Below are 25,019 nucleotides of genomic sequence, written 5' to 3'. Positions count from 1 at the left end.
AGTTGGTGAAAGAAAAATATCTAAATTCAGAGAGTATGTGTTAATTTGCACAAAAGTTTAGCTCTGTAATGGTGCTAAACAATATCTGCATCTGAGGATGACATGGTGATGAATGGAACATGAATGCATGTTTTATTGCCTCTCCCACTTTTCTTTAGTAACTGGTGGACAGCTGGATATGGCAATTCTTATGATTTGTTCTGCAGCAACCCCCCACCCTGTAATAGGATCTGCAGAAATAATTTAAAAGGCTGAAAGATAATTTAGTGTTTTCTCTAAGCCTTCTGTTTTCCACTTCGCTTTACACTTTCCACAAGCACTAGGCGTCCTTGAAGTGAACTAATCCTTCAGTAAAATATTTTTTCTGTTATTTATTTTTCTAATCTATCAACTGTCCTCAGTTTAATTTACATGGCTTTGGATGAACTCTGATGAAAATCTGTCTTGTCTTCAGACTTTACTTTCTATCATTCTTTTAGAAACTGCTATGTAATTTCTCTTTCTGTCTCCCTCCTCAATTGTCTCTCTTTTTATTTATCTATGACAGGGTATTATATAAAAATAGAATAGTAGAATCTCAGTTTTCATTTTTTGGAAATTTTATCAATATAACTTTGAATATCTGAGTAAATGTATTTTTTTTGTAAGTAGAAACTTTTATACTTGAAAATTATAGACCTGAAAGTGAACCTACAGAGTAAAAATAACAAGACTTGTTAAATTATATACCCACATAGAGTAAACTGTAGAGTAAAAAAATACTTGAACAACTAAGAAGCTGGGAATACTGCTAGGTGACTCTGGAGCAGGATCCGCTATGGTTCAAGGACAGAATACTGATAATATCAAGTCTATAGAGTTAGCTTTAAACAATGGAAAGATGCAAACCTAAGCTTTTTTTCTTCAGTGAAACTAATTCTAAGGAAATCATGGATGTGTTTCAGAAAGATAGTTAAACATTTCGAATTGTGTGTATCTTTCAGATATGAACTGTCGTGGCTAGGGTTTCTCCATTCCTTTCTCCTTTCAAGTAATCTTTTAAGAGATGAGATGTGCTTGTTGAGAAATAGGCAATGGGCCTCTAAGCCAAAGCAACTCAGTCTTGAGAGTAAGAGTTGTGATAAAAGGCATAAGCAGATATAAGTGCCAGCCTAAACGATACACTAAATAATTGTTTAGTTTAACCAAGACCTCCAGGTAGCTCTGGGATGAACCCATAATGCTATCCCAATCTGCCACTTCCACATAGCATAAATTCCCTTTTATCATTTGCCCACAGCTTGTCATTCATCTTGAGTTTTTGACCCGTGAAGATAAATAAAAGGATATTTAAAGGTGGGAAAAAACTTGGGAGTTTGTAGTCACAAATGAGTCAAATTTATGATGCAAAGAAGTGTTACAGTTATAACTAGACACAGTGGGATATATTTTTTAAAGCAAATAGTTAAAATGAAGAATACTGTGAATAAAATGAAATGAATAAATGAGAAATGAATAAAATAAAGAACTGTGTAGGAAATATGAGAGACATGATATACTAATCATCATGGGTCAGATAAAACAGAAGACAAAAAGCAAAATGAAATAATACTCAATAGGGGAGAAGAAAATCAGAAAGGATTAAAAGTAGATTCAGAAGGGAGTGGGACAGGACCAGTACAAAGCACAACAAGTTAGATTTGGCCGGAATGTTGAATAGTTCTTTTGCTTAGCTTTCTGTATAATAACAAGAAAATTTCTGTAATAACAAGAAAATTAAGAACATTATTAAGACACCGTTGAAGCCAATGGTTGAAAAAACTATGAACCCAAAGGGTTAATAAAGAGATTGGCAAGAACAATTAAAAGTAATTATATTTAAATCTACAGATTTGTTCGAGCAGTCTCAAGAATGAAAAACTGTGGAACAGCCATAATTAATGTTAGAGTTTAGAATTAAACCCATTATCAAAGCACAAACAAAAATCAAACAAACAAAAAGATGTGACCTCCACATTCTCAAGATAACAGAATTTATAACCTGGTGTTATACGGCCTGGCACTGGCTCCATGAAAACTTTAAACTCACTGCTAAATTTATATATAAAGAAGAGAAAGATGACTTGCTCATATGTAGCAACCCTATATTTTCTTAAATCATCCATGTCAAATAAATCACATAGGCTTCTCATAAAACTTAGGATTTACTTAAGAATGATAATTTGGAATGGAGAGAGCAACAATATTTGGATATCATTAGTCATTTTGCAATACTTAATTATTATTTTAAATATTTCTTGTAACATTGACTAGATTCCAAGAAAATAAAATTATAATGGCCTAGCTTCTATCTGATAGTCTGTAAAGGTGACACTGAAGTCTCACTATTTCATTTTGATCACATATTATTGCCTGATTACATGCAGTTGCAATGAATTAAGTGCAAAAAAAACCACATATGAATTTAAAGCTCATCATCACACCATATGTTAGAATGATTAATAAGCCAGGAATAAAAAATAGTGATCTTTGGTAAAAAAAAAAAAAAAAAAAAAAAAAAAGATAGTAGTAAAACTATAAGAAATGGAATTAAATCCCACGTTACTTTCCATTTTTATCAGTGTCTAAAATAAGAATTAATTCTTGTTTTAAGTTAATGGAACACATATCCTACACCTGGGTTTTATGCACAAGGAAAAGATATGCCTCTTAAAATTTCTTATCCAAATTTTGCAGAAATAGAGAGAAGCTATGGGGGAAAATGAGTTGGGAAGAAAATAAAAACATTTTAAGATGGCTTTTAGAGATACTGCAGTACTCAGGGATATTTCAGAAATCCATATGGCGACACCAGTTTTATGATACTGCAGATTCTATTGTGAATACCTCTATAAATGTCGACATCACTGCAAGGAAAGCAACAATAACTCAGTGAATTCTAATTATGATGGAAGGATTAGAGGATAAATACTACATAAAATTTTCCAAATGATCTAAGTGGTGTTATATGTTGTGCGTACAGTTTAGTATTCTTACTTGCTTTTCTTTCTACATAGTGTAGGAAGTGGATTACAATAATAAAAATGAACAGAGATCACATTCCATGATTAAAATATGTGAACAGCAATAATAAAAAAGAAAAATACGGAAATCTAATGTCATAATTAGGATAATTCCATAAGTATTTTTAATATTTTCTTAGTTTAAATAAAAGTACAAAATGAGACAATAATCTGAAATTAGAAAAAAATTCTTAAGTAAATTCTGTGAAGAGGTAACACAGTTGAGTAATTTAAAATATGAAGACAAAATGAAAGAGCAAGACTCAGAATAAATTATTCTTCTGATAATAGTACTTGTTTCTTTAAAATGATGAATTCCTGAAATAACTAGAAAAAAAGTGAAGCGATCACTAATTTCAATCTTAACTTTCATAAGAATAGCAAGAAAATATCCCCCATCATTTTCCAAGTGGTCCTTTTCAGAACATAGGGCAAACCCATAGAGCAGGATAATGTAACTTTTGGTAATAATTATGGTTCCTAATGAACTTAAGTAATTCATTACCCTAAAGAACAGTAAGAGCCTGGAAAATTAGAAAAAAAATTACACATATTATGAATGTCAGATTCATACTAAGTTATAAGTTCTCACAGAAATTTCTATAACTTTTTGAGATTTGGAGCATGATAGACAACAACTCTCTCCTACAAAACATATTCTGGCATTACTTTTGAAAGCTGAATACCATGCTGGTTGAGCTATAGATATGGCAAAGTATGGTACGTCTTCTGTTTCCCATATTTATATAACAAAAAATTTTTTATTCTTACTATGACTACACTGATTATTCAGAATAGAACACTATGACATATTCTACCAAAATCTACATTAAAAATCAAGATCAGGGAATTCTGGTCAAGATAGCAGAGTAGATAAATGCTGTGCTTGCCTCCTCCCATGACCATATTAAAATTACAACTAAATTAAAGAATAATCAACATTAAGATTTATCCATAGACAAGCTGAACAGAAGTCCTATAACTAAGGCTATAAAGAAGAAGTCACCTGGAGACTGGTAAGAGGTGTGGAGATGCAAAAAGGGCTGACCCCACACCCATGTGTGCCAGTTGAGAATCAAGAAGGGTATCTTGGCTGCAAAGGTCCCCCCATGAAGAGCGAGGTGTCCCAGCCCCACACCAGACTCTCCAGCCTGGAGCAGCAGTGATGGGAAAAGGAGTTCTCACATATCTAGCTGGAAACCCAGGTGTCCTCTTAATGGTCCCATGCACAGACACTCCCAGGTACTCCAGTGGAAGGACAGTGGCTAAGGGGGTGCCAGAAATATATACGGAGAAACTGAGTTCTGTGGCTTCAGGGTGAAGGCTAGCGGGAAAGCCTTCACTGTCCCTGTGTTAAACCCTCCTACTGAATTGCTGGCAGGCAGAAGCCATCTTCCTGGTGTGGAGCCCCCTCCCAACATGGCTAAATCTAAATTTTCATTGGCCTGGTAAACTCTGCTCACTCTTACCTAGTGACTTCCTGGGACTCCACCCCACCCAACTAACACGCCACTGGAGGCTGTTTCAGCAACCTACAGGCCGCCTGTGTTGGCCTGCAGTGGAGTCTTTCTTGGATAACTTTCAGGAGTCTGCACACATACAGTGGCTGGTCTCAGTGTACTCCGAGCCTTTTGGGAGTGGCTCCAGACTCAGAACTGGCATCCAATCTGAATCTGTTAGTAACCTGTTGAACATCATTCACCCCATGCTAATGACTCCCTGAGACCTCAAACCACCCAACTCCTGCACCACCCAAGGCTCTTTCAGTGGCTGAGCCTCATGGACAGCCAGTAGGTGGTAACAGAACTTGGGGTCTCCTGGGCCTTTTGCTGATCTGCCCCGTGCCCAGTGCTGGTGGTGGTTGGCTTCAGTTTACAGCATGGCTTCTTCTATGTACCTGCAGATCCAGCACAGGCAGTGACTAACCACAGGTCACTCTGTAGCTCCTACCAAGTAGCCCTAGAGAAGTCACAAGCAGCGGCTGACCTTGGCCTGTATAGGAGCCCCTCCCAGGAGGCCCCAGGAGGCCCCGGGACCTGCATACCCACTGGCCAGCTTCAACCCACAACAGAAAATGATCCGACTGACCCCACAAGCAGCATACTCGGGGTGGTCTCAGCAGGCACCAGAGTCCAATGGAGAAATCTTGCTCTGTGGGGTCAGCCCCTGCACAGCAGTTCCTATGCTGTGGTCACTGCCAACTCTCACAGCCAATAAGCCTGAGGGTCAATCCCACCCACTGACAGGCCAACAGTGATTAGGGATCAGCCACCACAGGAGGGCAGACACAACTCATGTAGGGAAAACTCCTAGAGCAACCAGCTCAGGTGAATAAGGAAAGTGCATTACTGGGCCCCACAGGAACCCTAGTATATTATTGCAGAAATGCTGCAAAAATCAAACCAGTGAGAAACCAGAGAGTTGACGAACTCAGGTTTATTACTCCAGCAGTCCCAGAAGAGCTAGCGCTCTGAAGATCTGGGCCCCAAACTCAGATGCAACCTTCTTTTATAGGGCTTAGTTGGCATTGGCCAATTGGTTAATTTGCCCTCAGGCGGTTACAGAGCACAGGAGTTGCTACCAGTTGCAGGCAATTACAGAAAGTTACAAAGCGGGGTAGGTGCTGTGGGTTGCAGGAAGTTACATTTGTTATTTAGACAAAACAAGCAAAAGAGAAGGATGAGTCTTTAGTTACTCCTGAGGTCACCCTACACTCTGGCCTATGCAGCAGGCATATCTACAGAAGCAGAACAAAGAGGTGATTATAAGGTTAGCCATGAGTGAAAAATTCCTCTTCAACATAAGGTCACCCTGCCAACACTGGGAGATGTAGCAGATCTACCTAATGCATAGAAACAGACACAGAGGACCAGCCAAATGAGGAAACAACAAAATAAAAGAACTGAAGAAAACTGTGGAAAAAGAACTAAACAAAATGGAGACAAGCAATCTACCAGATAACAAGTTCAAAACACTCTTAAGAAATTTAGTGAGAACTTCAAAAAAGAGATAGCAAGTGTAAAGAAAGACATAGAAACCATACAAAAGAGCCAGTCAGAAATGAAGAAAAACTGAAATGAAGAATACACTAAAAAGAATCAACAGCAGATTAGATGAAACAGAGGACTGAATCAGTGATTTAGAACACAAAGTAGCAGAAAACACCCGACAGGAAGAGTGAAAAGAAAAAAAGATCTAAAAAAACCTGAGAGTTCAAGGGACCTCTGGGACAACATCAAGCATAACAACATTCGCATCATAGGGGGTACCAAAAGGAGGAGAGAGAGAGAGAGAGAATAAGAGAACTTTTCTGAGGAAATAATGACTGAAAACTTCCCTAACCTGGAGACATAAATAGACATACAAATCCAGGAAACAAAGAGAGTCACAAACAAGATGAACCCAAACAGGCCAATACCAAGACACAATGTAATTAAAATGCAAAAAGTTAAAAACAAAGAGAGAATCTTAAAGGCAGGAAGAAAAAGGCAGTTAGTTACAAGGGAGCTCACACAAGACTGTCAGCTGATTTCTCAACAGGAAATTTGTAGGCCAAAATGAGCTGGTAGGAAATATTTAAAACGATGAAAGCAAGGAACTACAACCAAGACTAGTCTACCCAGCAAGGCTATCATTTAAAATGGAAAGGGAGATAAAGAGCTTCCCAAACAAGAAAAAGCTAAAGGAGTTCACCGCCACTAAGCCAGTATTAAAAGGAATGTTGAAGACACGACCTTAAGAAGAAGTGACGGGGCGGAGGGGGGGGCGGGGGAGAGAACATAAATATGAATGATAAAATGGCAATAACTACACACCTATTAATAATCACTTTAAATGTATATGGATTAAATGCTCTAATTAAAAGATATAGGGTAGCTAAATGAATAAGAAAATAAGACCCATAGATAGGGGTAAAGGGAGTTTGGTGACTAAAGGAAATTCAATTTTGGGCGGTGAATGCACCATGCAGTATACATATGACATATTAAATTGTAAACTTGAAACCTATTTGATTTTATTAACTAATGTCACCCCAATAATTTTAATAAAAATTATAAAAAATAAAACAAGATCCATATATATGCTGTCTACAAGAGATTCATTTCAGATCTAAAGACACATAAAGACTGAAAGTAAAGGGATGAAAAAGTTAATTCACGCAAATGAAAATTTTAAAATAAGTTTGGATAGCGTTATTATATCAGACAAATAGACCCTTAAACAAAGACTGTAACAAGAGACAAAGGATATTTCATAACAACAAAGAGATCAATCCAACAAGAGGACATAACCCTTATAAACATTTATGTACCCAACATAGGAGAAAATAAATACATAAGGCAAATATTATCCAACAAACAAGGAGAGAATGACAGTAACACACAGTTGGGGACTTTAACACTCCCTTGACATGAAGAAATAAATTTTCCAGACAAGAAATCAAAAAGGAAATAGCAGCCTTAAACAACAAATTAGATCACATGAATTTAATTAATATATATTTAGAGAATTTCACCCCAAAGCAGCAGAATATGCATTCTTTTCAAGTACACTTGGAACATTTTCCAAGAGAGACCACATTAGGCCACAAAAGCAGTCTCTATATATTTAAGAAAACTGAAATTATACCAAGCATCTTCTCCAAACTCAATGGTATGACACTCAAAATCAATTACAAGAAAAAAACTGAAAAACACACAAATGCATGGAGGCTAAATAACATGATACTAAATAATGAATGGGTTAACAATGAGATCAAGGAAGGAATCAAAAGATACTTTGAGAGAAATGAAATGAAACACAATGAACCAAAATCCATAGGACACAGAGAGTGGAATTCTAAGAGGGAAATTCATAACAATAAAGGGCTACCTCAAGAAACAAACAAACAAAAAAGCTCAAACAAACCATACTCTTAAAGGAACTAGAAAAAGAGGAGTAAATAAAGCCCAAAGTGAGCAAAAGTAAGGAAACAATAAAGATCAGAGAAGAAATAAAATAGAGTAAAAAATAAATAAATAAAACAATAAAAAAGGTCAATGAAACCAAAAGCTGGCTCTTTGAAATGATAAACAAAATTGAAAAGTCTTTCCTCAGACACATCAAGAAAAATAAAAGAGGACTGAAATAAAGAAAATCAGAAATGAAAGGGGAGAAATGACAAGTGATAGCGCAGATAAATACAAAGGATTATAAGAAAGTACAATTATATGCCAAATTCAACAATCTAGAAGAAATTGATAAATTCCTAGAAACATACAATCTTCTAAGACTAAATCAAGAAGAAACAGAAAATCTGAATAGACCAATTACTATCAATGAAATCTAATTAGTAATCAAAAACTCCCCACAAACAAAAGTCCTGGACCAGCTGAATTTTACCAAACATTCAAAGAAGAATTAACACCTATCCTTCTCAAAATATTTCAAAAATTTCAAAAGGATGGAAGGCTCCCAAACTCCCTCATTTTATAAGTCTACCATTATTCTGATACGAAGACATTACAAAAACAGAAAATTATAGGCAAATATCTGTAATGAACAGAGATACGAAAATGTTCAACAAAATATCAGCAAACTGAATTCAGCAACACATTAAAGAGATTATACACCATGATCAAGTGGAATTTATTCCTGGGATGCAACATTGGTTCAATATCCACAAATCAATTTATGTGATACACCACATAAATCAAATAAAGAATAAAAATCATATGATCATATCAATAGATGCAGAAAAAGCATCTGATAAAATCCAGCATCCACTTATGATTTAAAAAAAAAAAAAACTCTCAGCAAAGTGGGAATAAAGGAATCGTACTTCAACATAATGAAGTCCATATATGTCAAACCCAAAGCTAACAGACTCAACAGTGAAAAGCTAAAAGCGTTTTCCTTAAGGAAAAAGACAAGGTCCATTTTCACTTTTATTCGACTTAGTATTCGAAGTCCTAGCCATAAGCATCTGACAAGAACAATAAAGGTATGCAAATTAGAAAGGAAGAAGTAAAACTGTCATTATTTGCAGAGGACATGACACTATATGTAGAGAACCCTAAACATTTCTCCAAAAAACTATTAAAGCTGATAAATGAATTTAGTAAAGTCACAGGATATAAAACTAATATTCAGAAATCAGTTGCATTTTTATACACCAATAGTGAACTATCAGAAAGAGAAATTAAGAAAACAATCTCACTTATTATTTCATCCAAATAAAAGACTTGTACTTAGAAAATGATAAGACAATGAACTAGAATAAATAATTCTCAATTTTTATGAAATTTATGAAACCAGAAAAGACCCAAAATAGCCACAGTAGTCTTGAGAAAGAACAAAGTTGGAGGTATCACACTACCTGATATCTGTACTATTCGCCTATAGTAATCAGAATGGCATGGTACTTACTGGCATAAAAACAGACATAAAGATCTATGGAACAGACTAGAGAGCCCAGAAATAAATCTACGTTTATACGGTCAATTAATCTATGATGAAGGAGGCATGCATATACAATGCAGGTAAAGACAGTCTTATCAATAAATCGTGCTGGGAAAACTGGATAGATATATGCAAAAAAATTAAACCACCTTCTTATACCATATACAAGAATGAATTCAAAATGAATTAAAGATTTAAATGTAGACATGAAACCACAAAACTTCTAGAAGAAAATACAGCCAGTAAACAATTTGACATCATTCTTAGTAATATTTTTTTCAATGATATGTATGTAAAAGAATGTACCAGAAAAGAAGGATATAGTGGGTAAAGATATGGAGAATTTCAGTAGCAACATGAAAACTAAATATAAAAAATCAAATGGAAATACCAGAACTAAAAAATATAAAACCTGAAATGATTTTTTAAAATTGCTAGATGTATCACTTATATGTGGGATATAAACCTAAAAGCAACAAATGAACAGTACGAACAAACAGAGACATATGGACTATAGACTAGTGGTTACCAGAGGGTAGGGAGTGGGGTAGAAATGGGTAGGTAGACAGTTAAAGGGGGTCAAAAATAGGAGGACAAAGGGAGGGTGAAGTGGGTATAAGAGATCAAATAAATATATGGTAGCTGAAGGAATCTGAACTTTGAGTGATAAACACAATAGAACATACAGATGTCAAATTATAATGTACACTTGAAAATTATATAGTTGTATTAACCAATGTTACCCCCAATAAACTTAATTGCAAAATAAATAAATAAACAAATAAATAAATAAATAAATTGCTAGATCGAGTAAATAGCAGATTGAATAGTGTAAAAGAAAGGCTCAATGACCTTGAAAACAATTCAATAGAAGTCATATAAATTGAAACACAGAGAGGAAAAAAGATTGGGAAAAGAGTTAATAGATCGTCAATAATGTATATGTTCAATATTAAGGAATCTAACATGGTTATAATTGGAGTCCCTGAGGGAAAGGAAAAAAAGGGCAGAAAAAATATTCCATAAAATATTGGACAAAGTTTCCAAAGTTGATTAAAAACATAAACCTATAGATTCAAGATACACAGTAAACCCCATGCGGGATACATAAAAATAAAACCACAGCTAGGTATATCATAGTCAAATGGCTTAAAACCAAAGGAAAATTTTTTTTAAGTAGCCAGAGGAAAAAAGATATATCTATACAGGGGAGCAATAAGGATGACTTGCTACTCATTAGAAACAAGAGATATGGAACAACATCCTTAAATGAAAGAAAAAAAAAAAAACCTAATAAGAAACTGGACCGTCTTTTTATAACATATACAAGAATTAACTCAAAATAAAGACTTAAATGTAAGACCCGAAATCATAAACTCCTAGAAAAAAACATAGGCGGTAATATTTTTTTCTGAAATATCTCCCTCTTCAGTAAGGGAAACAAAAGAAAAAATTAAATGGGATTACATCAAACTAAAAAGTTTTTGCACAGCAAAGGAAACCATCAACAAAATAAAAAACAACCTACTGAATGGGAGAAGACGTTCGCCAGTGACACATCTGATAAGGAATTAATATCCCAAATTTGTAAAAAACTCATACAACTCAACATCAAAACAACGATCCAATTAAAAAATGAGATAAGGATCTGAATAGGTAATTCTCCAAAGAGGACATACAGATGGCCAACATGAAAAGATACCCAAGGCCACTAATCATCAGAGAAATGCAAATTAAAACCACAATGAGATATCACCTCACACCTGACAGAATGGCCATAATCAATAAATCAAATAAAAAAGCGAGGATGTGGAGAAAAGGAAACTCTCGTTCACTGTTGATGGGATTGCAAATTGATATAGCTGCTATGGAAAACAGTTTGGAAGTTCCTCAAAAAATTGAAAATAGAACTACCTTTTGACTCAGCAATTGCACTTTTGGGTATTTATCCCAGGGAAACCAAACACTAATTCAAAAAGATATATGCATCTCTAGGTTCACAGCAGTGCTATTTACAATAGCCAAGATATGGAACCAACCCAAGTGCCCATCAATAAGTGACTAGATAAAGAAGTTATGGTACATATATGCAATGAAATATTACTCGGCCATTTAAAAAAAATGAACTAGAAGATATTATGTTAAGTGAACTAAGTCAGACGAAGACAAATACCATATAATTTAACCTATATGTAGAATCCAGGTAACAAAATAAACAAAACAAACAAAATGAAAATGGACTCACAGATACAGAGAACAAACTCATGATTGCTAGATGGGAAGGGGTTGGAAGGCTGGATGAAAAAGGTGCAGGGATTAAAAAGTACAAATTAGTAACTGCAAAATAGTCATGGGGATATGGAGTACAGCACAGAGAATATAGTTAATAATACTGTAATAGCTATATATAGTGCCAGGTGGGTACTAAAGTAATCAAGGGGATCATATTGTAAATTTTATAAAAGTATAACCATTGTGCTGTATACCTGAAACTAATATAAAATTTTTAAAAATATCAGATCAAAATTCTACAGGCAATGAAAATATCCTTCGAAAATGAAAGTGAAATAGGTATTTGCAGACAAATGAAAGCTAAGATAATGTGTTACCAACAGACTTGCACTATAAGAAATACTAAAGGAAGTTCTTTAGGCTGAAGGAATACTATATAAAACTTCGGATCTATGGGAGGAATAGAAAGGATTAAAATAATAAATATGTGGTATAATAAAACACATTCTTAAATTCTTTAAAAGTCAATTGATTTTTTAACAAATTGTTCTTGGAAAATTGGATATTCATAAGCAAAAGCATGAAGGTGAACCCTTACCTTACACTGTAAACAAAAATTAACTCAAAATGGATCACAGCCCTAAACATAAGATCTAAAACTATAAGTCTCTTAAAAGGAAACATAATGGAAAAGGTTCTATTGCATTTGGCAATGATTTCTTGGGTATGCAAGCAACAAAATACATTAAACTACATCAAAATTAAAAACTTACATGCGTGAAAGGATGCATTCAACAGAGTAAAAGGCATCCTATGGAATCCAAGAAGCTATTTGCAAAAATCACACTCACACACACACACACACACACACACGCATGCACACGCACACGCACACGCACACACACATTTAAACAAAATGAAGGGTTACTATCCAGAAGATACAAAGAAATCCTACAACTCAACAACACAGAACAATCTGATTGAAAAAGAGACAAAATATTTGAAAAGATATACAAATGGCTAATAAGCACATGAAAAGGGGCTCAATACCACTAATCATTAGACATACAAATTAAAACCATAATAGGATACCACCTCATATCCATTAGTATGAAAAAACAAACAAACAAACCAAAAACAACCCAGAAAATAGACTTATTAAGAAAATCCTCACACACATGCTGCAAACGTGGATGCACCTTGAGGACATTATGCTAAGTGATATAAGCCAGTCACAAAAAGACAAATACTATATAATTCCACTTATATGAGGTAACTAGAGTTGTCAAATTCATAAAGACAGAAAGTAAGATGGTGGTTGCCAGGGTCTTGGGGGAAAGAGAATAGAAAGTTGTTTAATAGGTATAGAGTTTCAGTACTGCAAGATAAAAATAGTTCTCGAGATTAGTTGCAAACCAATGTGCGTGTGCTTAACACTATTGATCTGTACGCTTAAAAATGATTTAAATGGTAAATTTTATTTTACTACAATTAAAAAGTTGATTATTTTAAAGCAAAAATAATAATAATATATTGTAGAGTTTATAACATGTATAGATGTAAAATATATGACAAATAGTACAAATGATGAGAGGGAAGAATAGTATTACACCATTGAAAGGTTCTTACATTGTAAATGAAAGAGATACTATTAATTCAAAGTAGACTGTGACAACTTAAGTCCATATATTATAATCTCTAAAGCAACCAATAAAATAACAACACAAGTATGACCAAAAAGCCAACTGAGACAGAATAGAACCTCTCCCATCCAAAAATTGATTAATTTAAAAGAAGATAGAGGAGGAGAAAGAAACGAACACAGAATAGAGGGGACATATGGAAAACAAATATTAAAATGGCAGACTTAAATTTAACCAAAGTAATAAATTAGATGTAAACACACCAATTAAAAATTGTTGCTTTTAGAAAACACATTGACAAATATTAACAGCCCTATTTCAAAATCCTTTCTAAGTTGTTTGACATGAAAATTTGCATTATAGAACCCTCATTCTTCATATAATTTTTTAAAATTAAATTTATTGAGGTGACATTGGTTAATAAAATTATACAAGTTTCAAGTGTATTATTCTATATCATCTGTATATTGCATTGTGTGTTCACCATCCAAAACCAAATCTCCTTCCATCACCATATATTTGACCCCTTTTATCCTTATCTACCTCCTCTCTTTCCCTCTGATAACCACTAAACTGTCGTCTGTGTCTGTATTTTATCATGTCAGCATTATATACAAAAAAAAATCCATACTAATATCTGTCCTATTATCTGTATTATGGATATTTTTTAAATGCTTCCAATAAGATACACTATCAGGAGCACTTCTCCATGACAAAAAGGTGATAATGATAGTACAAAACCACAAAAATTTATAACAAGTGAGTTGTCTGTAGAGTTTTTTTTCCTTCAATAAATTAAACTTTTTTTTTCTCCTAAATCATGTCTCACTCTTTTCTCTCATTGCTTCCATGATCTGTATCTTTTCAATTTTATAGATTTTACAGATATACAGGGTAAAAAGATAGGTTATATTTCAATTTCTTAAGTTTCTTATGAAAATTATTTATATATCAAGCCAAGTTCACGGTAGCAAACAGATTTTTAAATAGGGTTATGGAGAAAGGAAACAGAAATTATAGCACTTCCTATATTATTACTATAATATCTTTTTCTTTTATTAACTCTTTGGTACACTGAAAATGTTTTGTATACCATTACTTGTATTCCTTCACAAATATGCCAGAATATCATATTTGGTTCTTATGTTGGTGCTGCTAATAAAATAGATTACCTAGTCCAGATCGAAAGCATATAAAAAACAACTTTTTTAACTCATTTTTTTTAGCTGGGAAAGCAAGGTTTTGCTTTTTATAAGCCAGTGATCATTGAGGAGGTGAGGATATGACCCAGTCAATGAATGATGAAGGCAAATATGCTGGAAGGCTTCTAAGAAAGGTTTCCTTATTCTCAGAAATACATATGAAGAGATGGTGTTTTCTTTTGCTAGATGCTGTTTTGACTGGATTTGAAGATTGGAACTGTACTGGTCATCTTGTGACCATGAGGACACCTAGCCTAAAGGTAAGAGCTAATATTCTGAGGATAGCAGAGCAGGAACAATGAAGAGATCTGGATCCAGATGATGCCACTGAGCAGCTGAAATAACCAACCTGGGAGCCTATTCTTAAAAGTTCTTATCGAGATTATATTTTCCAAATCTTTAATTGAGGTTTTAAAATTTTTTTAATTGTAATGGAAATTATTCTCAATGTGTACTTACTAGGTATCTGGTATTGTGCTCAATGCTGTAGTTGAATTATTTCATTTCATATAATAAACCTATTAGCTATTGTAATGCCCATTAACAGTAAAGGAAATTTTATCTTATAGAGTTAGATGACATTACCCACAGTCACACAGCTAATAAATGGCATAGATGAGAATTTTTACTTCAAAGTTAGGCTAGCAGCTACAATAGCTCTTGAAATACTGTGTTTTATCATTATTATCATCAATGTTTTAAATCCTTATTCCACACACAAAGATTGATAACTTCTTATGGGGTGGTATGAACGGTGTCAATTTCTGGAAAATTATATTCAGAAAAAAAATTTTTTTAGAAGAAACAGTATCTAACATTGTACATGAGAACAAATATTAAGCCAACCCTACAAATGGGCTTTATAATAGCGTTTTCTACTTGATAAGTAATATCCTCAGTAAATAAGTAACATGCCTTACCTATTTCAGTAGCTTTAATTTTAGAGTAGCTTGAAAAGCAGAGCAGTCTGCAAAGATCTGGGTTGTGGGTTGGAGAGGTATGAATCACTTTTGTCAGGTTTGCATCTGTTGGGATATACAAGAAGGTCACCTTTGACTAATGGGAATTCTCAAGAGTGTAGCGGCAATCACATATTCAGATTGACTGCTAATTCTAATTGCAATTATGATATGCTTAAGGGCCTGCTTAGAAAATCGGCAATTACTGAAAGTAAACAAATGTTTACTGAGTATTTTACTAAAGTACATAGCTGCTGTACTAAATGTAGGAGACACAAAAGAAATATGAGCTATGAAATATTAGCTATCCTCAAGCAGTATACACATTCTTGTTTGGGAGGTGAGATTAACACCCACAAAATAAAAAGAACAAAATGCAAATAAGTATATCAAAAAAAGGAGCTCAGAAAAGAGAAAAATACCTATAATTAGTTGTCAAATGTATACCTGTATATCACCTAACAAGTTTCAGTAAGTTTTCATTTTATCTCACTTGAAATTCACAAATTTCCATAAAGATAGGAAAAGTAATATTTAATCAGTACTTAAAGAGAACTGCTATTAATGATAACCTCCATGACATTCCATAAAGCACTTTTCATTCTTTCTCATCTTCTCCTCACAAGAATCCCACATGTTTGGGACTACTATCAGCATTTCTAGATGCTGAAACTGAGTTAAATCAACTGCCTAAGAACATGCAACTAATAATTTACATAGTTGGTACTTAACACTGGCATCGAAGTTGATACTTACCAGTTTCAAAGTTGAGAGTTCTACTACTGAATTTTGCTAATACTGTGAAATACTAAATCTCCAAAACATATAACTATCTCAACTCTATAAAGAAAACTTTTCCTTATTTTGTCTAAACAGGCTGAAGTAAAACTTCATTAAGTCTAACCTTACCTGAAACATCACTGTGAAGAAATTTTTAAAATATAGGTCAGTATGAAAAAGCCAATGCTATATCCTCATCACACCAAATCTACATTCACCTCCAAGGTAATTAAGTTGGTACTAAATGCAAGGGGAACTTACTAGCCTTTCTTGTAGTTAGCTGTTAATAAGTGCTGTGAGACGAATATAGGGGTTTGTTGTGTCCAACCTATCCTATTCTATTAAAAAGGTAATATTAATTACATTTTGAGTTAGTATTTCAATAGATAATATTAAGTAGGTCATTTAAATCACAATGCTTATGTAACACAAGCCAGGTACTCTTTTTCCACTTGACTTCCAAGTTTACTAATACCTAAATACTTTCTATATTCTGGACTCTAAGCCTCAAAACACCAGCTCAGTCAAGCCTAGTCAAAGCCCCCCATAACTAGGCTAGTGTCTCAAAATTCTTCTCAGAATGATTTGTGTTTGAAAGATCTCATTAATTTATAAAATTAATACCAGAATAATAGAATATTCCTGATGCATAGTCACTATGTTTTATTCTCAAAGGAAAAATCTATTTGGAAAACTCAAATAACATTAAAAGATAAAATAAGAACAAAGAAAATCAAAGGGTTTTCTCATTAGCATGTAGGTTAGAAACATGATTCTCAAAAACAATAACTAAATTGGATTTATTCATATATATAAACTTTTTGTTGCGGTAAAATATACATAACATAAAACTTACCAATATAACCGTCTTTAGGTGCATGGTAGTGATTATTCACAATGTTATGCAATCATTACCACTATTTCCAGAACTTTTTCATCACCCCAAACAGAACTTCTGTACCCATAAAGCAGTAATTTCGCATTCACTGCACCCCTCTCACCACTGCCCCTGGTAACTTCTCATCTACTTAGTGTCTTTATGAATCATACAACTTTGGGAATTACAAAATATTGTATTTTAAGTACAAAGCCTTATGTATATAGCTTAGTAGCATAATATTTTCAAAGTCCATTTATCTTGTAGCATGTGTCAAACTTTCTTCCTTTTTATGGTTGAATAATATTCCATTGTGTGGATATACCACATTTTATCCATTCCTTTGATGAACACTTGGTTTTTTTCCTATCTTCTGGTAACTGCAAATAATGTTTTCATGAACACTGGTGTATAAAATTTGTTTGAGTCTCTGTTTGAATATATACCTAAGAGTGGTATTGCTATGTTTAACTTTTTTGAGAAACCATCAGCAGTTGTACCACTTAACAATTCTACCAGCAATGTTAAAAGGTTCCGGTTTCTCTGCTACTTGCTAACACTTGTTATTTTCTTTTTCTTCTCTTTTTTCTTTCCTTTCCCTTCCTCCCTTCTTTCCTTTTTGATAACTGCCATCACACTGGGTATGAAGAGGTATTTTATTGTAGTTTTAATCTGCATCACTGCATTTCCCTAATGAATAATAGAGTTGACCATTTTATACCTTCTGGAAAATGTCTATCCAAGTCCTTTGCCCATTTTAAAAAATTTGGTTGTCTTTTTATTGTTGAGTTGTAACAGTTTTTCATGTATTATGAACATTATATCCTCACCAGATATATGAACTGAAAATCTATTTGAAGAAATAATAACTGAAAACTTCCCTAACGTGGCAAAGGAAACAGACATACAGGTCCAGGAAGTACAGAGAGTCCCAAACAAGATGAACCCAAAGAGGCCCACACTAAGACATATGATAATTAAAATTCCAAAAGTTAAAGACATAGGGAGGATCTTAAAAGTAGTCAGGAAAAAGCTGTTAGGTACCCACGAGGAGTTCCTGTAAGACTGTCAACTGATTTCTCAACTGAAACTTTGTGGACCAGAAAGGACTGGCACAAAATATCCAAAGTGATGAAAATCACAACCTACAACCAAGGTTGCTCTAGCCAGAAAGGCTACCATTTACAATCAGAGGAAAGATAGTATCCCAGAGAAGAAAACACTAAAGGAGTTCATTATCACCAAACCAGTATAACGAGAAATGTTAAAGAGATTTAAGTAGAAAATATCTAAAATATGAATAAGAAAATATAGGAAAGAAAAAAATTCCCACTGACAAAGGCAAACATTAAAAGCAGTGGCTAAACTATAAAGCTAGTATGAAGGTTAAAAGGCAAAAGCAGGAAGATTATGTGTAATTATAACAACAAATTAAGGGATAGAAACAAAACGAATAAAAGAATTTTAAAAACAATGACAAAAACAGAAAAGTGGAGAGTGTGAGTAAAAACTGTACTTCTTTTAGAATGTGTTGGAACTTAAGTGACCATCAATTTAAAAGACTGCTATAAACACAGCTTTATATACGAAATACATGGTAACTGTAAAACAAAAAAACTGAGACATACAATAAAAAGGAATCCAAACACAACACTATAGAAGAGAGCAAGAAAATAAGAACAGAGAAGTACAAAGACAATCAGAAAATGGCAATAACTACATATTAGTAATTATATTTAAATGGACTAAATGCTCCAATCAAAAGACACAGAGTGGCTAAATTGATAAAAAAAAAAATGAGCTGTACATTTGCTGCCTACAATATATCCATTTCAGACCAAAAGATACACACAGATTGAAAGTAATGGAAAAAAATATTTCATAAAAATGGAAACAAACATAAAAAGCTGAGATAGCAATACTTATGCCAGACAAAACAGACTTTAAAACAAAGGCTATTACAAAAGACAAAGAAGGACCCAGTATCCCACTTCTAGGCATTTATCCAAAGAAATCCCAAACATGACTTCGAAGGGACGTGTGCATCCATATGTTCATTGCAGCATAATTTACAACAGCTGAGATGTGGAAGCAACCTGGGTGTCCATCAATGGATGACTGGAGAAAGAGATGGTACATACTACAATGGAGTATTACTCAGCCATAAAAAAGAATAAAATCTTGCCATTTGTGACAACATAGATAGACCCAGAGGGTATTTTCTAAGTGAAATAAGTCACAGAAATCTTTAAGACAAATACTTAATGATTTCATTTATATGTGGAATCTACAGAATCTAAACAAATAAAACAGAAATAGATGCACAGACACAGAGAACTGATGGTTGTCAAGTGGGTGGGGATTGGGGAACAGGGTGAAAAAGGTGAAGGGATTAAGTACAAATTGGTAGTTACAAAATATTCATGGGGATGTAAAGTACAGCATAGGTAATATAGTTAATAATATTGTAATGACTATGTGTAGTGCCAGGTTGGTACTAGACTTATCGGGGACTTAGTAAATTATACAAATGTCTAACCAGTAAGCTGTACACCTGAAATTAACATAATATGGAATGTCAACTGTAATTGAAAAATAAAATTTTAAAAAAATTTAGAGCAATTAACTTGTATAGGATCAATTAATAACTCGGCATTTATTGAACACTTACCATATAGCAGGCAATATGTAGCATTATATCATTTTATTTAATGCTATGAAGTATTATAAATTTCTATTTTATATAATAGGATCTTAATCAAAGTCGTATACACATCTAGTAAGAGACTGACCTGAGTTTTGAATCCAGGTCTGATATATAAACTGACCCGAGTTTTGAATCCAGGTCTGATATATAAACTATCATAGAAATTATGTATTATGGTAGCTGACGTGACTGGCATGTAAAATGCAATGTTTATAAAACCATTTTGTTGCTAAGTATAGAAATAATATTAGTTTTCTTCCCAAAACTTTTCTTCTTTAAAGCTTTCTTTTAAAAATAGATTCTAATAGAGATATTTCTTTTATTTTTGTTTTCTTTTATTTGCTAAAAAAGTGAATTTTTAATTAAGCTTATTAATTCCTTTCCTTTTTCTCTATTATCCAAGAAAGACTTTAGTAAAATCCAGGTTTTGCTAATAATGCATGTTTACTATTATTATCATGGGTCTTTTATGTCTTTATTTCCTTTTATCCTGTTCTTAGAAAAATTTTTGACTGTTATAAAAAATGGAAATCCCTAACAGATTACAAGCAACCTGATGGTTTACCTCCTTCATATGACAATCTCTCATTTTTTTTTCTTCACAATGTAAGGTATGGCTAATCATCCCTAGCTTCAAATTTCTTGCTGCCAATTTAATTTTCAATTCATAATAACCACATAATTCTATAAAACTCTTTCTATTAAAGGGTACCGGAGAGATGTGAATTTCAGAAGTCTCATGTCCACTCTATAACCCCTGTAGCTTTCATTCACACTAGATGATGTAGATATTCTTTGGTTGAGACTGTGTTTTGTTTTTCTAAGTTTTCTTCCCACCCTGTTTCATGTGCTTACTTCATTTCAAGATCTCTAAAAAAAGAAACACCCCCTCAATTTTCTCCATAACTCATCCTCCCAGTTACACAAGATTTAATCTTTAGAATTGTTTTTCAATCTTCCTTATTCCTCACTTACAATGGTCAACTGATGAGTGTGCTTTTAAACTGAGGTCTTAAATTGAAATGGATTAAATAACCTAAATCGAAATCATAGGGAGAGTTGTTAAAAATGTAGATTCATGTGCTTCATCCTGGACTAACCAAATAGGATTTCACAGATAGAGGCCAGCACTCTGCTTTAAAGAAACACCGAGTATGGCTTAGGCAAACTGTTTTGGGGGTGACTGCATTATATCAAATTTCACCTAATTCTGTAGATTCTACTATTTCAATATTTCCTATCCATTTCTCTCCTTTTCTATAGCCTCTACCCTAGTTTAGGGCTACTTGATCTCTTAGCTGGACATCCCTAATAGGATTTCCTTGCCTGTAGAATATCTTCCGCTCTAATTCATCCTACACACTGGGGTTTTATTAATCTTACTAAATCACAGCTCTGCTCATTTAATGTGACAAGAATTTATTGAGAGCATACTATATACTAGGTGCTCTAGGGCTGAGGGTTCTGAACAGGGCTGATAATTAGAATCATTAAGTGAAAGAAACTTTTTCAAAATAGAAATTCTCTACTATTCTCCAGGTTTACTAAATTTGAATCTCCAGAGCTTGAGTGGAGGAAAGTGTATTTTTTAGAAGTTCCTCAGGTGACGCTGATACTTTTGGGCAACACTAGACTGTAGCATATAAAAACTAAGCCATTCTTGTGTATTTCACAGTGAATCAGGGGAGATATAAACATATGCAAATAACTACCATATAACACATTGATTAATGCTATATTAGAAGTACCAAGTGCCATGGGAAAGATTAATTCTAACTGCATTAAATACATTTAGTAGCACACCCAGCTGAAATAAATACTCTCCTCTAATTCCTCACAAGTTATCTATAATTCTCTCACAGTCTCACTTTTATTTTACACTATACTTATTTTTGTATATGTCTCATTTCCTCTATACTTTTACTTGAGTACAGAGCTTGGCTTTATCAGGACACATAATTTGACAAGGAATTTTTTCCTTGAGTTCTATTTATCTACAGGATAAAAATGTACTAAAATACTAAATTAAGCATATTAACACATTTAATAAATTACCTCAAAAGTAGAATGTCCTTGTAACCCTTGAATATATGTGGAAAATTTATGGATTTTAATCTCAGTATGGCACTTAGTACAGTTCCTTCAACAGAGCAGGTACTCAATAAAAAACTTATTGTAACCCAAGGTGGTCTGGGGAAAATGTCTTTGGATATGCAAAAACATACTTAATATGGCCAGTACCCACTATAACAGGCTATAGATTCCAAAGGAAATAATACACTGGTGGTTTTTGCAAACTAATGCCCTTCGAGCCAAAACCAATCAGCCTGTTTGTTTTATCTGGATGGCCTACCATTGTTTTGGGGTGTGTTTTGTTTTGTTTACGAATTTTAATTGGGAAGTCTTTTGTCTGGGCAGATATTCTCTGATTTACTGCAGGTTCTATCACTCTTTTATCTTATGCTAATCTTATCTACACATCTATGTTATCTATAAGTCTAAAGATGAGAGTTCTTCTAATGATGACTCCCAATCATAAAAGTGTTTCCAATAATGTTTTTTTTTTTTTAGTGTTGGCTCTTTAATGGGCTGAATTGTGTCACTCCCCTAAAATTCATATGTTAAAGTCCTAATCCCCCAAGACCTCAAAAGGCAACCATATTTGGAGAGGTCTTTAAAGAGGTAATTAAGTTGAAATGAGTTAGCATGGGCCCTAATCCAGTATAACTGGTGTCCTTATAAGACATTTGGATACAGATGTGTACATGCATATATGATAGACCATGTGAAGACAAAGGCAGAACATGGCCAGCTACAAGCCAAGGAGACAGACTGCAGAATGAAATCAATCCCCTAACACCTTGATCTTGGACTTCCTAGTCTATAGGATTGTGAGAAAATAAATTTCTGTTGTTTAAGCCACCCAGTCTGTGGTATTTTCTTATGGCCATCCTAGCAAACTAATACAGCTACCAACTATATTTAACATTAATCTTAATTTAGGCATTTGTACATCAAAATTATGTACACTATATTCAAGTCATTCTGCCAGGCACAGTGGTGAATTATAAGTAGCTTAGAATCCAGATGAAGTTTGCCAAATAAAGAGTATATTTATAATTCTTTAGGTGCTCTGAAGGGAGAGAGTTGACTACGGGCTACATCTCAAAAAATCCTAAATTTGACCTGGGTCTTGAAAGATAAGATTTAACTAAGCAGTGGTAGAGAAGACATCTAGGTTAGAGGAATAGCATGTACGAAGTCAAAAATATGTCTGCTACTATTGGGAACATTTTTTGTCAAGTATATCTAACTCAGGTGCAAGTCTCCTTTCTCTGCTTTCTAAATTCAAAATCACTATATATATTTAAATTAATGACCTAAATCCTTATAAAATTTAGGTCATGTTTTGTTCCTGCCAGATAAGTAACAACGCTACTGATTTTGTTCAGTACAATACTGACATCTAAAGGATACTCTGGTTCATCTCTAAGGCCTCTTGGGCTTTTGCTGAGTGTTAGTTTTATTTTCAAATGGTTTAGGAAAGCAGTAAGTAGCTCATGAAACATTCTTTTTTGAAATACAGGCCATTTTTTGATCTCTCGCCTATCTATCAAATCTCATCACGTTATATGGCTCCACAATGCAGGTGGCCTGTGTTTTCTTAAGTGCCTCCTCTTCTGAAGAATGTATTACTCACTTCATTAATGTTTCATATCTAAGTATTCTAATGTGTTTAATTTTTTATTTAATGAAATTTCTAACCTTCAGGCTGAAGTAGTTATTCAGATTGTTTCATCCAAGCTGCTGGAAAAGTGCTCATTAGTATGGAGTTTTGAAGACGTAATTTTAAGAACGGGATTGGCAGGAACCTAAACACATACAGACTTATGCTTTCATAAATACTTACCTGCCTTAACTCAAGGGGAAGAAATTCTTAATAAGCAAATAAGTTTTGCTGAAGTTTCCTCTTAGATTTTGGTGACAATCATTGAACAACTTTTGTGGTTAAAAGGTGTCTTTTAAAGCCATAAGATTTTTTCTACAGAATTATTGTCTGTAGAAAGCCTTATTTCTCCTCCCATCATTTCAACGTTTACTTTCTTTTGTTAATGAGATGAACTTATGTGAAACCATTATCATCAAATGCCAGTACACATTGAAAAGTAGCCATGGTTAGCATCACCTGATCTCAATCATTTCAGATCAAACTGATTCTCTTCAAGAAACGAGACTCAGCTGAATTAGATTCTTGCAATGGTTTGGCTCAATGCACCTGCCTATCTTACCATTTACCTTCAGATTTGTGAGAGATTACGAACTTAAATCAGAAAAGCTTTGAAACTGTACAAAAAATTTTAAAATTTAGGTAATTGTCCATTACCTAGTTTAGATGGAATTTGGGGGTCAGAAAGAACCAGAATTTTTAATTTAATCGTAAACCAAAGTGTGCTCAATGTTTAAAGACTACAAAATGTGTATAATGCATTAAAAATTTCACACGGTAAGAAGTTACTGAATGCTGAAGTTACCGAATGCGTAAAGATACAAATTTTCGCCTTTTTCTTTTTTGTGGTACCCACTCTTGTGTGACAAAAGTGGACCGTAATTTCCGTTACCTCCTATATAACTAGGGAGTAGTGTCACCACGCGCTTACCTTATGGGAACAACTTGAAATTTATAACTGGACAGGAAAATCATTTGGTGGGAGAGAAGAATAAAGGAAACGGAGGTCGGTAGCTTGACCTAAGCACAGGCTCACAGTTACTCTTCAGGAAACGGCCTCAGCCCCAGAACGCCTCGTCCACCTTGTAACGCCTCTTTTCCCGCGGAGTCTCGCCTTGCGGCAGGAAGTCACCTTGATCAGCCCACCCGGAAGCCGTCGTCTTGGCAACAGCGTATTGTCCCGCCCCGTCACTTAGCCACGCCCACTGCCTTGGACGACCGAGGCTAGCCGGGCTTTGATTGGTCCATCTGCCTTGCGCTGGGGGAGACGTTCGGGGCCGCGAGGCTCTGGAACTTATATTTAAATTTGTGGCGCGCAGAGTCCGCGAGGTGCGGGGCAGAGCTGAGCGTCTTGCGGGAGCCAGCACTCTCGATGGTGAGCGACCCTGAAGGGATAATGACGAAAGGGTC

At 34.2% G+C, this 25,019-nt stretch overlaps 1 long non-coding RNA gene across 1 annotated transcript in view; it reads right to left on the bottom strand.

Moving 5' to 3' along the window:
• Window positions 1-24,718, bottom strand: part of LOC107511920 — a 41,382-nt gene extending 16,664 nt beyond the window's left edge. Inside the window, exons 1-2 of the long non-coding RNA XR_001597172.2 lie at window positions 24,541-24,718; window positions 15,480-15,584 (exon numbers count right to left, since the gene is read on the bottom strand). This is a non-coding gene — a long non-coding RNA (uncharacterized LOC107511920). The remainder of the gene's footprint in view (window positions 1-15,479; window positions 15,585-24,540) is intronic.
• Window positions 24,719-25,019: the final 301 nt, after the last annotated feature.

This window comes from Rousettus aegyptiacus, unplaced genomic scaffold (assembly GCF_014176215.1).
Source record: "Rousettus aegyptiacus isolate mRouAeg1 unplaced genomic scaffold, mRouAeg1.p scaffold_m13_p_14, whole genome shotgun sequence".
NCBI lineage: Eukaryota > Metazoa > Chordata > Mammalia > Chiroptera > Pteropodidae > Rousettus > Rousettus aegyptiacus.
This window is presented reverse-complemented; position numbering and strand designations above follow the sequence as displayed.